Source organism: Rhinatrema bivittatum, chromosome 4 (assembly GCF_901001135.1).
Source record: "Rhinatrema bivittatum chromosome 4, aRhiBiv1.1, whole genome shotgun sequence".
NCBI lineage: Eukaryota > Metazoa > Chordata > Amphibia > Gymnophiona > Rhinatrematidae > Rhinatrema > Rhinatrema bivittatum.
Genome location: NC_042618.1, coordinates 59285903 through 59299977, shown reverse-complemented (window position 1 = coordinate 59299977; position 14075 = coordinate 59285903). Strand labels below are relative to the sequence as shown.

At 48.1% G+C, this 14075-nt stretch overlaps 1 protein-coding gene across 1 annotated transcript in view; it reads left to right on the top strand.

Moving 5' to 3' along the window:
* The window catches only part of LRRC9 (leucine rich repeat containing 9), a 1004248-nt gene that overhangs the window by 784744 nt on the left and 205429 nt on the right, over positions 1–14075 (top strand).

Below are 14075 nucleotides of genomic sequence, written 5' to 3'. Positions count from 1 at the left end.
GATGCCGCTCTGCGAGACCATTCCTCAAATCACAGTCTCGTCAAACTCGAAAGCAAAAGCCACAGACAGCCCACCAACCGGGCCCTGCTTCTGGTTTTTGACTCTTGCATAGAGAGCAGCAACCAGATTCCATTACCAAATATCCCAGTGGGAGGCCGCTTGTGCCATTTCAACAACATATGGCAATCAATCGCCTCGGACCACTGGGTCCTAGCAATAATTGCTCAAGGCTATCATCTCAAATTTCTCTCCATCCCGCCGGATTCCCCACCTCTAATGACATGGAGAACATCCGACCATTCATTGCTCCTGGAACTGGAGGCCTCCCTCCTACTCCAGTCCAGAGCAATAGAACCAGTACCATCACCTCAGCAAGGCCTCGGATTCTATTCCCGGTACTTTCTAATCCCCAAAAGATCGGGAGGCGTTCGTCCAATTTTGGATCTATGAGCCCTCAACAAGTTCCTCCAGAGAGAAAGGTTCAAGATGGTAACCTTGGGCTCCCTGCTTCCTTTTCTTCAAAGAGGAGACTGGTTCTGCTTTCTCGACCTTCAGGACGCATACACTCATGTTGCGATAACTCCATCTCATCGCAAATTCCTGAGGTTTCTCATAGGCCCCAAGCACTATCAATACCGAGTGCTTCCATTCGGCCTAGCATCTGCACCACGAGTATTTACAAAATGCCTTGTAGTTGCCGCTTTCCTCAGGACTCAAGGTGTCCACGTCTACCCCTATCTGGACGACTGGTTAATCAGGGCTCCGACTCAGCAATCCGCTTTGTCATCCCTACATCTCACCTTACATACTCTAATTTCACTCTGATTTCTCATCAATTACGATAAATCCTCCTTAGTCCCATCTCAAACCTTATCGTTCATTGGGGCAGACTTGGACACCTACAGGCAAAGGCTTTCCTGCCTCGACAACGAGCCCTCACCTCTCGTGTCTCTGGCACAACAACTGCAGTCTCAACACTCAATGACTGCGCATCGTTTTCTCATCCTTCTAGGACACATGGCGTCCTCAGTTCAGGTCACACTAATGGCCCGCCTGGCCATGAGAGTCATGCAGTGGACTCTAAGGTAGCAATGGACACAGTCCCTTCAGCCCTGTCGACCATTGTCCATGTCACTGACTCACTCCGTCTGTCTCTCTCCTGGTGGATGAATCACATCAATCTTCTACAGGGCTTGCCCTTTCAGGCGCCAAACCCTCAAATAACTCTAACCACCAATGCTTCCAACTTCAGGTGGGGAGCCCATGTGGCCGATCTCCAGACACAAGGCTCCTGGTCTCCAGAGGAAGCCAAACACCAAATAAATTTCCTGGAGCTTTGAGCAATAAGATACGCTCTCCGAGTATATCAGGATCACCTGTCCAATCAAGTCATCCTGATCCATACGGACAACCAGGTGGCCATGTGGTACATCAACAAACAGGGAGGGACAGGATCCTACCTTCTGTGTCAGGAAGCTGCACAGATATGGGCGGAGGCCCTTTCCCACTCAATGTACCTCAGGGCCACCTACTTGCCGGGAGTGGACAACGTGTTGGCAGACAAGTTGAGTCGCAACTTCCAACTGTATGAGTGGTCTCTAAACCCCTCAGTAGCGAACTTCATCTTCCATATTTGAGGTTATCCTCAAATAGACCTCTTTGCGTCACCCCAGAATCGCAAAGTAGGCAATTTCTGCTCTCTCACTCGCAGCCGACATTATCAACCAAGAGACGCATTCTCCCTATCATGGTCAACCGCTCTCCTATACACATTCCCTCCTCTTCAACTTCTTTCGAAGACTCTCGTGAAGTTGCGTCAGGACAAGGGAACCATGATCCTGATAGCACCCCACTGGCCCCGCCTAGTGTGGTTTCCAATTCTTCAGGATCTTTCCATTCTCAGGCACATTCCTCTGGGAACAGACTCACTTCTAATCACTCAAAATGACGGGTGCCTTCGCCACCCCAATCTTCAGGCCCTGTCCCTGACAGCATCGATGTTGAAAGGTTAATCCTTCAGCCGCTTAACCTTTCTGATCCAGTCTTCCGTGTCTTGATTGCTTCACGGAAGCCTTCCACGAGAAAATCTTATTATTACAAATGGAACAGGGTCATGTCATGGTGCTCTTCTCAGGCCCTTGATCCCTTTACCTGTCCAATCCCGAAGTTTCTAGACTACCTCTGGCACTTGTCAGAGTCAGGTCTTAAAACTTCCTCCATTAGAATGCATGTCAGTGCGGTAGCCGCTTCCATAAAGGTTTCGGGGATGTCCCTATCTCAGTACAACCCCTTGTTACATGATTTTTGAAAGGCTTGCTTCACCTCAAGCCTCCACTGCGTCCTCCGGCCCCTTCTTGGGACCTCAACCTGGTTTTGGGTCGGCTCATGAAACCACCATTTGAGCCTCTTCAATCCTGTGAACTTCGCTTTCTTACATGGAAAGTGATTTTCCTTTTGGCAATCACTTCGGCTCACAGAGTTAGTGAGTTACAGGCCCTAGTTACCTATCCGCCTTATACTAAACTTTTGCAAGACCGGGCGGTACTTCGCACCCACTCTAAATTCTTACCTAAGGTAGTATCAGAGTTTCATCTCAATCCATTATACTACCTACTTTCTTTCCCAGGCCCCATTCCAATCCAGGAGAGCAGGCTTTGCATACCCTTGACTGCAAACAGGCTCTATCGTTCTACCTAGACCATACAGCTGCCCACAGGAAGAACACTCAATTATTTGTGTCTTTCCATCCTAACAAATTGGGGCAGCCTATGTTTAAACCGACCCTCTCCTGGCTAGTGGACTGCATATCCTTTTGCTATCAGCAAGCGGGCATTCCACTCCAAGAGCGTGTTAAAGCACACTCTGTGAGGGCCATGGCGACTTCAGTAGCACACCTACGATCGGTGCCGCTTCCTGACATTTGCAGGGCTGCCACTTGGAGTTCTCTCCATACTTTTACAGCCCACTCTTGCTTAGACAAAGGCGGCAGACAAGATTCCATCTTCGGCCAGTCTGTCTTGCGTAACCTATTTACGATGTGACGTACCAACACCCTTCCACCTGCCCGGTGGGGTTCAGGATGCCCTCTACCAAATTCTGCCCTAGTTGTTGTGCCTGTTGCACGCCTTTGGCTACATTTGGTTCATGTTCGGACATCCTCAGCTCGGTACTCACCCATATGCTTGTCCTGTGAGAAAGCAAATGTTGCTTACCTGTAACAGGTGTTCTCACAGGACAGCAGGATGTTAGTCCTCACGAAACCCGACCACCACCCCACGGTGTTGTGTTTGTTTTATTGTTTTATTTTTTGGCACTATCTGTAGCTTTTAAATAAGACTGAAGGGGGACCCCTGCTGGCTGCAGGGTTAGTGCCATGCTAGGCATGCCCAGTATGGGCCAGTCAAAGTTCTAGAAACTTTGACAAAAGTTTTCCGTGATTGGGCTCCATCCTGTGATGTCACCCATATGTGAGGACTAACATCCTGCTGTCCTGTGAGAACACCTGTTACAGGTAAGCAACATTTGCTTTTTGAAATATTTTACTAGTGTTTGGTAATATTTTAAACATTTTTATATGTGTTTTTAATTGGCTAAATTTATTAGCAGATTTGATATTCTTTTTATTGGTATGTTTAATGTTTTATATTTCTTGATTGTGTTTGCATTGCTTACAGAGTTTGGCTTCTTGTGATTTCCAGTTCAGTTTTTATCTGCTTGTTTCAATTTATATTTTATGATCTCTTTATTCTGTATTTGGTGAGAGTCTATCTGTGTTGTGCTTGTTTGACTGAGGCTTTAGGTATTCTGCTAGCATTTTATTTATTTATTATATTTAAAATCTTTTCTATACCATTGCTAAGTTAAATACCGTCGCAACGGTTTACATGTAGGCACATAGCATGTAGTTTCTATGTAGGGATTTAAAACAACCTGGCTTTAATCTGTTTTCCTAATAGGAAGCATATTGGTGTTTAGGGCCTGGTATAATATTTTCAGTTTGGCTTTTCCATAGGTTGAGTGCTGGCAGTTATGATATGGAAGGCTTACTATATTGAAATTGTAATTTAGTTTATTCCTGGCTTTCTGTAAGCCAAGTCTACATCCAGTGCCTAATACCATATGGGATCCAGTAAACCTCCTTGATTGCTATGAGAAAGGTAGTTTATTAAAGCCCAAATTTTCAATTGGCCACACGTGTAAAATCCGGGGATTATGCGCGTGGCCGGTCCCTGCGTGTGCCAAGCACATTTTAGAAAAGGCCCAGCCACGCACGTTAGCCTGGTACACGCAGAAGTGCCAGGCCAACAAAAAAGGGGCGGGCCTCACCGGGGGGCAGGGTCTGGACGGGGAGGGGCAGAGGCCCTGACCTGGAGAAGCATGTGCTGGCAGCTGGCCATAGCGCACAACTTACTTTATATTTACATTTTTACATTTATTAAAATGTATGAATCGCCTAACACAAAAGGCCTAGGCGATGAACAAAATAACGTACATAATCATGATAGGAGCATGTAAATTTTAAAACAAAAAAAATAGAGTAGTTAGGTGGGATTTAGGAGTCGGGGTGGAGAAGGGAAAAGGGAGTAAGATTAGGTAGGGGGTAGGGAAGTTCCCTCCCCGTCCGCTTCTTAATTAGAGCAGACTGGGAGGGAACTGGGAAAGCAGAGTTGCTTACCTGTAACAGGTGTTCTCACAGGACAGCAGGATGTTAGTCCTCAAATATGGGTGATATCATCAGGATGGAGCCCAATCACGGAACACTTTTGTCAAAGTTTCTAGAACTTTGACTGGCACCTACTGGGCATGCCCAGCAATGCACTGACCCTGCATCCAGCAGGGGTCCCCCTTCAGTCTCATCTTATAGTAAAAAGTACGTGCGAAAAATAAAATAAGGAAACATAAGCGAACCCAACTCTGTGGGGTGGCGAGCGGGTTTCGTGAGGACTAACATCCTGCTGTCCTGTGAGAACACCTGTTACAGGTAAGCAACTCTGCTTTCTCACAGGACAAGCAGGATGGTAGTCCTCACATATGGGTGAGTACCGAGCTGAGGATGCCCGAGGAATACACCAAATGCACCCAAAGATGTGCAACAGGCACAACAACAGGGGTGGATTTTGGATAGGAGGGCATCCTGAACCCTACACGGGTCGGCGGTAGGATGGTGGTAAGTTCAACTGAAAATAAGTTGCGTAGAACAGACTGGCCGAAGATGTAATCTTGTCTGTCAGCCTTATCTAAGCAATAATGGACTGCGAAAGTATGGAGAGGGCTCCAGGTAGCAGCCTTACATATGTCAGTAAGCGGCACTGAAAGGAGGTGAGCTACTGATGTTGCCATGGCCCTGACAGAGTGTGCTTTCACACGGTCTTGTAGTGGAATGCCAGCTTGCTGGTAGCAAAAGGAGATACAGTCCGCCAACCAGGAGGAGAGGGTCTGCTTTCCCACAGGACTTCCCAGTTTGATGGTATTGAACAAAACAAACAATTTAGTGGATTTCCTGTGGGCTGACGTGCGTTCTAGATAGAAGGCTAGAGCACGTTTGCAGTCTAAGGAATGCAGAGCCTGCTCTCCTGGATTGGAATGGGGCCTGGGAAAAAAGGTAGGAGGATGATGGATTGATTGATATGAAATTCCGACTCTACCTTTGGTAAGAATTTAGGGTGAGTGCGGAGTACCACCCTATCATGCAGGAGTTTAGTGTATGGTGGGTAGGTAACTAATGCCTGTAATTCACTAACTCTGCGAGCAGACGTGATCGCAATAAGAAAAACTACCTTCCAGATGAGATAGCGGAGATCACAGGAGTGGAGAGGCTCAAACGGAGGTTTCATGAGCCATCCCAAAACTACATTAAGGTCCCAAGCTGGGGCAGGAGGGTGCAGTGGAGGTTTTAACTGGAGCAAGCCTCTCATGAAACGTGATACTAAGGGTTGTATTGAAATGGAGACATCTCCTATACCCTTATGGTACGCAGACACTGCCCTAACATGGACTCTGATAGAGGAAGTTTTTAGGCCTAACTGACAGGTGCCAGAGATAATCCAGGAACCTCGCAGTGGAACAAGTGAAGGGGTCTATGGACATGGAAGTGCACCAGACTGTAAACCTCTTCCATTTAGAGCGATAAGACCTTCTTGTTGAAGGCTTTCGTGAAGCCACCAGGTTTCGGGATACCAACTCTGAAATGTTAAGAGGTTGGAGTATTAACCTTTCAACATCCAGGCCATCAGAGACAGAGCCTGGAGGTTGGGGTGACACAGGTACCCTTCGTTCTGAGTTGTTAGAAGGAGATCCTTCCCCAGAGGAATGTGCCGGCATACTGATAGGTCCTTGAGGAATCAAAACCACACCTGGTGTGGCCAGAGGGGAGCTATCAGGATCATTAATCCCTTGACCTGCCAGAGCTCCACGAGAGTCTTTGAAATGAGAGGAAGTGGCATAAAGGAGACCACTGGCCCAGGAGAGGGTGAAGGCATCTCTTGGTTGAGAGTGGTGACTGCGAATGAGAGAGCAGAAGTTGTCTACTTTGTGATTGTGGACCGACGCAAAGAGGTCTATGCGAGGGTATCCCCAGCATTGGAATATCATGTCCGCTATCGTGGGGTTGAGAGACCACTCATGCGGATGGAAAGTGTGACTCAGCTTGTCCGATAAAAGATTGTCCGCTCCCGGCAAGTGGGTTCCTTTGAGGTATATCGAGTGGGAAAGGGCCCATGCCCATATCTGTGCAGCTTCCTGACACAGGAGGTAGGAGCCCATTCCCCCTTGTTTGTTGATGTACCACATCGCAACCTGATTGTCGGTTTGAATCAGGATGGCTTTGTTTGATAGGCAATCCTGAAAAGCCTTGAGGGCATATCTGATTGCCCGTAGCTCCAGGAAATGTATCTGGTGTTTGGCTTCCTCTGGAGACCAGGTTCCCTGAGTCTGCAGGTCGCCTACATGTGCACCCCACTTGAGGTTGGATGCATCTGTTGTTAAGGTAATCTGAGGTTCTGGAGCCTGAAATGGAAGGCCTTGAATGAGATTGGAGTGGCGTATCCACCAGGCTAGTGACAGACGGAGCTATTTGGCAACCTGGATAATGCTGGACATTGGCTGACAAGCTTGAATCCACTGGCATTTTAAGGTCCACTGCATCACTCTCATGGCGAGGCGAGCCATTGGAGTGACATGCACCGAGGACGCCATGTGACCCAGCAGTATGAGGAAGTGATGAGCAGTTGAAGATACTCGAGTCTGTAGGTGATGTGCCATAGATGCTATGGTGAAAGCGCGATCCTGGGGGAGGAAGTCTTTCGCCTGTATAGTGTTTAGGTTGGCCCCTATAAAGGATAGGGTTTGGGATGGAACTATCTTGGATTTGGGATAGTTGATTAGAAACCCTAAGGAGATCAGGGTGTAGATAGTGAGACACAGGGAGGCTAGTGCGCCCTGCTGAGTCGGAGCCCTTATCAACCAATCGTCGAGATAAGGGTAGACATGCACACCTTGATTCCTGAGGAAGGCTGCGACCACCATCAGGCACTTGGTGAATACTTGTGATGCGGACACTAGGCCGAATGGGAGTACACGGTACTGGAACTGACAAGGACCGACCAGAAATCGCAGGTACTTGCGATGAGATGGAGTAATTGAAATGTGTGTGTAAGCATCTTGGAGATCTAGAGAGCATAGCCAATCTCCTCTTTGTAGAAGAGGAAGTAGAGAGCCCAAGGTTACCATTTTGAATTTTTCTCTCTGCAAAAATTTGTTTAGGGCGCAGAGGTCCAGTGTCGGGCATATGCCACCTGACATTTTTGGTATTAGAAAATACCGGGAATAAAACCCTTGCCCCTGCTGGGAGCGGGGCACTGGTTCTATTGCTCAGGATTTGAGGAGGGATGAGACTCCTGTTCGAGCAAAGGAGAGTGGTCGGACATCCCCCGCGTCAGCCGAGGTGGAGAGTCCGCTGGAATAGTCAGGAAATTTAGGTGGTAACCCTGAGTGACTACTGCACGTACCCACTGGTCTGTGGTGACTGTATGCCAAACGCTGTTGAAGTGGCAGAGTCGACTGCTGACTGGTATGTATGGAAGAGGAGGTTGGCTTACACTCTCTAGGAAGGAGTCAAAATCCTGACGCTGGTCCAGGCTGAGAAGCTGGCTGAGACTTTTCAGGCCAAGTCTGCCTGGATTGATCTTTTTGGTAAGGTCTGGAAGGGCGTCCTTAGAAGCCAGAGGATAAAATTTCCTTGACTTGTAGGCTGGCCGCTTAGAGTCATGCCTGAAAGTTCTCTTAGGGGCGGAAGGAAACTCAGACGGCACAGAAGAAAGCTGGCACAGCGTTTCATGTTGGTCCTTCAACTGCACCACGGTCTCTCAGATCTTTTCCCCGAAGAGATTATCACCCACACAGGGTAGATCTGCTAACCTGTCTTGGACTTCTGGTCTTAAGTCCGAGGATTTGAGCCAGGCCCATCTTCTTGCACTAATCCCCGCTACAGACACTCTAGAGCAGTGGTTCTCAACCCTGTCCTGGGGACCCCACCAGCCAGTCGGGTTTTCAGGATATTTATTTATTTATTTATTTAACAGTTTTTTATACCGACCTTCATAGTCGATAACCATATCGGATCGGTTTACATTTTAACAAAGAGTAAACTGAGGTAACAATTCTATCCACAACGAATATGCATGAGAGAAAATTTGCATACACTGCCTCCATAACATGCACATTTTCTCTCATGCATATTCACTGTGGATAGCCTGAAAACCCGACTGGCTGGGGGGGTCCCCAGGACAGGGTTGAGAACCACTGCTCTAGAGGCAGTGTCAAAGATATCATATGCAGCGCAGACTTCGTGCTTTCCAGCATCCAGACCTTTTTGAGCCAGAGTATGAAGTTGAGCCTGGAGTTGCTCTGGTAAAGAATCAGAGAAATCCTGGATCCTCTTAAAAAGGTCTCTGTTATACTGGATCATGTATAACTGGTAAGAGGCAATGCGAGATGAGCATTGAGCCATAGAAGACAAGCCTGCCAAAAGCATCCAGAGACTTTTGTTCCTTCCCTGGAGGTATGGAGGAATGAGGTTTTGAACGTCGTGTCTTCTTCTGGGCTGATTCAACAATAACAGAGTGATGATCCAACTGAGACTTTTGGAACCCAGGAGCTGACTGCACAAGATAGGTGGCATCTGTCTTGCGGTTGACAGGTGGAACCGAACATGGGTGTTCCCAGTTTCTCTTCAGGAAATCAAGCAGGATTTCATGAATAGGTATAGACATGATTTCATTAGGAGCATCTAGAAATTGGAGTACTTCCAGCATCTTATGCCTAGAGTCCTCTTCTGTCTGAAGCTGAAAAGGAATTGTCTCAGACATTTCTTTGATGAAATTAATAAAGGATAGATCTTCTGGTGGAGAACGCCTTCTTTCATCTGGAGGAGATGGCTGTGAGTGTAGATCATCTGTATCATGGGACGTATCATCGGTCCAAGGATCATAGGGCTAATCTCCAGCACCTAGCAGGTCTCCAGCGGGGAGAAATGGTGCTAATCCTGAAGGACCAGGCCTAGGCATCAGAGGTGGCACCGACGGCCTTGAAGGAGGCATCGACGGCATCGATGGAGGCACCGACGGCATCGATGGAGGCACCGAAGGATCCGGTGACATCGATGGACGAGTTGGTGATAAAATCCCAGATGGTGGAATGGGTATCCGTATTTCCTCATCATCTGATGATAATGGAATTGGTGTGGAAAACGCCAGAACCACCGGTGCTCTCGATTCCATCGGTGAAAGGGCACCGATCAACGCATCCAGTCTACCCAGTAGCGCTGCGAGCACTACAGGGATCAGATCGGTGACCGGCTCGGGGACCGGTACCGGTCATCGATGGAGGTTGGAAGCCCTGAGGTGCTTTACCAATGGCCTCTTGGATCATCCGATCCAATTCCTCACGGAAGCCTGGGGCGTGGAACCCCGGCTCCAGAGTTGGAGGGAGCACTGGCGTAGACGGAGGGTCCACCGGTGAAGGTGGAATCGCGGATCCTGGCACCACTGAAGGTGGGGAACGCCTTGATGACCTGGTCACAGAAGAGGATGGGGCCTTTTCTGGACGGGGCTTCTTTGTCAGTGGCTCTGTCAACGTCGATGCCGAGGGCTTGCCTGGATCGGCGGACTGAGCCTTGCGATGACAGTGTTGACGTCTTTCATGATGCTGTCCTCGGTCCTTTTCTTGAGGAGGCAAGGAGGTAATCGACACCTTTGGAATCGTCATCGGCGGTCAGGCAGCAGCGGTGTCCTGGTGCTGGCGAGGTCGGTGGCACCGACTCAGACGAAGTCGAAGCTATCGATGGAGTCGGGGTTTTTGACTGAAAGAGAAACTCCATTTTCTCTAAACGAGCCTTACGGCCCTTTGGTATCATTTGGGCACAATTGGTGTAAGTTATGACATCGTGGTTACACCCCAAACACATAACACAGACCCCGTGCGGGTCAATGATGGACATTGTTTGAGTACAGTCAGGGCACCGACGAAAACCCGACACCATGACTCCGACAAAAATTTAGCCACGGTGTGGTCGATGGCCAGTAGGCCCCGAAGGGATAACTCGACGTGAATCGACCGCAACAAGGGTAAAACCTTACCTTTCGACCATGGAGTATAGATATCGATAGGGTGACCCCTATGGGGTAGAACGTTTTTGAAATTTTGAAAGAAGTTTCATGAGGAAAATTCCTGTCAGGAATCTCAAGAGAGTTCCTTAACCCGCGTGGCTACTGCTGCGTGGAAAAAAGAAGACTGAAGGGGGACCCCTGCTGGATGCAGGGTCAGTGCATTGCTGGGCATGCTCAGTAGGTGCCAGTCAAAGTTCTAGAAACTTTGACAAAAGTGTTCAGTGATTGGGCTCCATCATGATGATGTCACCCATATGTGAGGACTACCATCCTGCTTGTCCTGTGAGAAAAAGGCTGATCACGTCGCCATGCGTAATTGGAAAAATCCCCCCTGCACGTGTGAGTGTGGCACCCGCCCACACATGTGCACGCTGATTATAAAATCAAGGTGCCCATGTGTGCGCGCCGGGAACAGCGCATACAGATGCCCACGCGAATTTTAAAATCTAGCCCTAAGTCTATTAAACTATTATTATTTAAAGTGTGTTTTTTTGCAGTGTATGTCTATATTATATATGTCAAAAAATAAAGAACCAAAGCGCTTGTTTTGTCAATCAAACCATATGCAACCACAAAAATAAGTATACTAGAATATGAACCGTATCTTCAATGTGTTGTCATCAAACAAAATTTCAAAAAGTGTATTATATTGAAATTGTAATTGTAACCGCATCAGCAAGCCAGACAACGGCAGTGAACACACTTGCCGTCCGGACTACTCGTCATTTGCGGCGTGATGGTAAATAAACTGTTTTTTATATATACCAGCTATAGGTGTAACTGAGAATGCCTTCTAAGTCCCGTATAGAAATAATGGGGCGGATTTTAAAAGGCGCGCGAATAGCCTACTTTTGTTTGCGCTCCAGGCGCAAACAAAAGTACGCTGGATTTTAGTAGATACGCGCGGAGCCGCACGTATCTGCTAAAAACCTGGATCGGCGCGCGCAAGGCTATGGATTTTGTATAGCCGGCGCGCGCCGAGCCGCGCAGCCTACCCCCGTTCCCTCCGAGGCCGCTCCGAAATCGGAGCGGCCTCGGAGGGAACTTTCCTTTGCCCTCCCCTCACCTTCCCCTCCCTTCCCCTACCTAACCCACCCGCCCGGCCCTGTCTAAACCCCCCCCCTTACCTTTGTCGGGGGATTTACGCCTCCCAGAGGGAGGCGTAAATCCCCGCGCGCCAGCGGGCCTCCTCCGCGCCGGGCCGCGACCTGGGGGCGGGTACGGAGGGCGCGGCCACGCCCCCGGACCGCCCCGGGCCGTAGCCACGCCCCCGTACCCGCCCCCAAAACGCTGCCGACACGCCCCCGAAACGCCGCGACAACCGGGCCTGCCCCCGACACGCCCCCCTTGGAGAACCCCGGGACTTACGCGAGTCCCAGGGCTCTGCGCGCGCCGGGAGGCCTATGTAAAATAGGCTTCCCGGCGCGCAGGGCCCTGCTCGCGTAAATCCGCCCGGTTTTGGGCGGATTTACGCGAGCAGGGCTCTGAAAATCCGCCCCAATGTGCATCATATGCCCCGAAATGTCAAACAATGACACCCGACAACGGCCGCTGTTTCGCGATAAAAATCGCTTCCTCAGAAGTAATTTATGCAAACATTGTCACGGCAGATGCTACAGAAACAAAAAGGACAAAAACAAATTTGTATAGCTGATAAAATCATAATGGATACTTAGCTTTGCATGAATGCAGCATCACAGACCTTTCTGATGGACACGAATGTCTCTGGTGTTTTTTCAGCAACTCGGGACAGGAGAACCCTGGACGCCTTAGCCCTTTAAAAAAGCCCGCGCTTTCCCGCACGTGATGACGTCATCACGGTGCTGTCGTCAACAAACGGTTTAGCTTTTTTAAAGGGCTAAGGCGTCCAGGGTTCTTCTGTCCCGAGTTGCTGAAAAAACACCAGAGACATTCGTGTCCATCAGAAAGGTCTGTGATGCTGCATTCATGCAAAGCTAAGTATCCGTTATGATTTTATCAGCTATACAAATTTGTTTTTGTCCTTTTTGTTTCTGTAGCATCTGCCGTGACAATGTTTGCATAAATTACTCCTAAGGAAGCGATTTTTATCGCGAAACACCAGCCGTTGTCGGGTGTCATTGTTTGACATTTCGGGGCATATGATGCACATTATTTCTATACGGGACTTAGAAGGCATTCTCAGTTACACCTATAGCTGGTATATATAAAAAACAGTTTATTTACCATCACACCGCAAATGACGAGTAGTCCGGACGGCAAGTGTGTTCACTGTCGTTGTCTGGCTTGCTGATGCGGTTACAATTACAATTTCAATATAATACACTTTTTGAAATTTTGTTTGATGACAGCACATTGAAGATACGGTTCATATTCTAGTATACTTGTTTTTGTGGTTGCATATGATATATTATATATGTGCCATTGTAAGTGATATTTTTACTTCAGAAGATTTTACTTTGAATGTCTGTTTCCCATATGCAATCTGCCTTTTTAGGTTGGGGAAATTAATAATCTTTAAAATGGAAAGGAATGCATAAGTTTTAATTATTTGGGGCGGGGGGCTGTAAGGTTTGTCTAGGACATCTAATATCCATGTATCAGCCTTAAGAGAGAGTGTGTCACACACACACAGATTCCCCCCATAAACTATTATTATTGAAAGTGTGTTTTTTTGCAATGTATGTCTATATTATATATGTGCCAATGTAAGTGATATTTTTACTTCAGAAGATTTTACTTTGAATGTCTGTTTTCCATATGCAATCTGCCTTTTTAGGTTGGGGAAATTAATAATCTTTAAAATGGAAAGGAATGCATAAGTTTTAATTATGTGGGGCGGGAGACTGTAAGGTTTGTCTAGGACATCTAATACCCATGTATGAGCCCTAAGAGAGAGTGTGCCACACACACACAGATTCCCCCCATTCACCAGCTCTCCCACACCCCCAGGGGGCAGATCCTAGAGAAAGGTGGGAGGCAGGCAATAGTGAATGGAGGAGTTCTATTTCTAGACCCAGGAGGTTAGGCAGCCAGAGGCCACCCTGCTCCATTAAACATTTATCTGGCACCCCCTAGTGCAGACACCGAAGATTGAGAACAAAAAATAACAGGCCTAAAAACTGAGTGGTTAGAGCAGTGGGCTGCAATCAAGGGAAGCCAGGAATCAAATCCTATTGCCATTCCTTGTGACCTTGGGTAAGTCACTTCACCCTCCACTGCCTTCCCCCTGCCCTGCCCTCGGTGATTTCACCTGCACCAGGCCATTGTGTGGTGAACGGGACATTTCATCCTTCGCCTCAGGCAACAGATTGCCTTGAGCTGCCCATGGTTTTGACTTTACAAAGAGATGGCTCCCATTGTTATGGGACAACAACCTTGCAATGTTTGCACACAGATCACATCAGTTTCAGCAAATATATTGATCTTGTT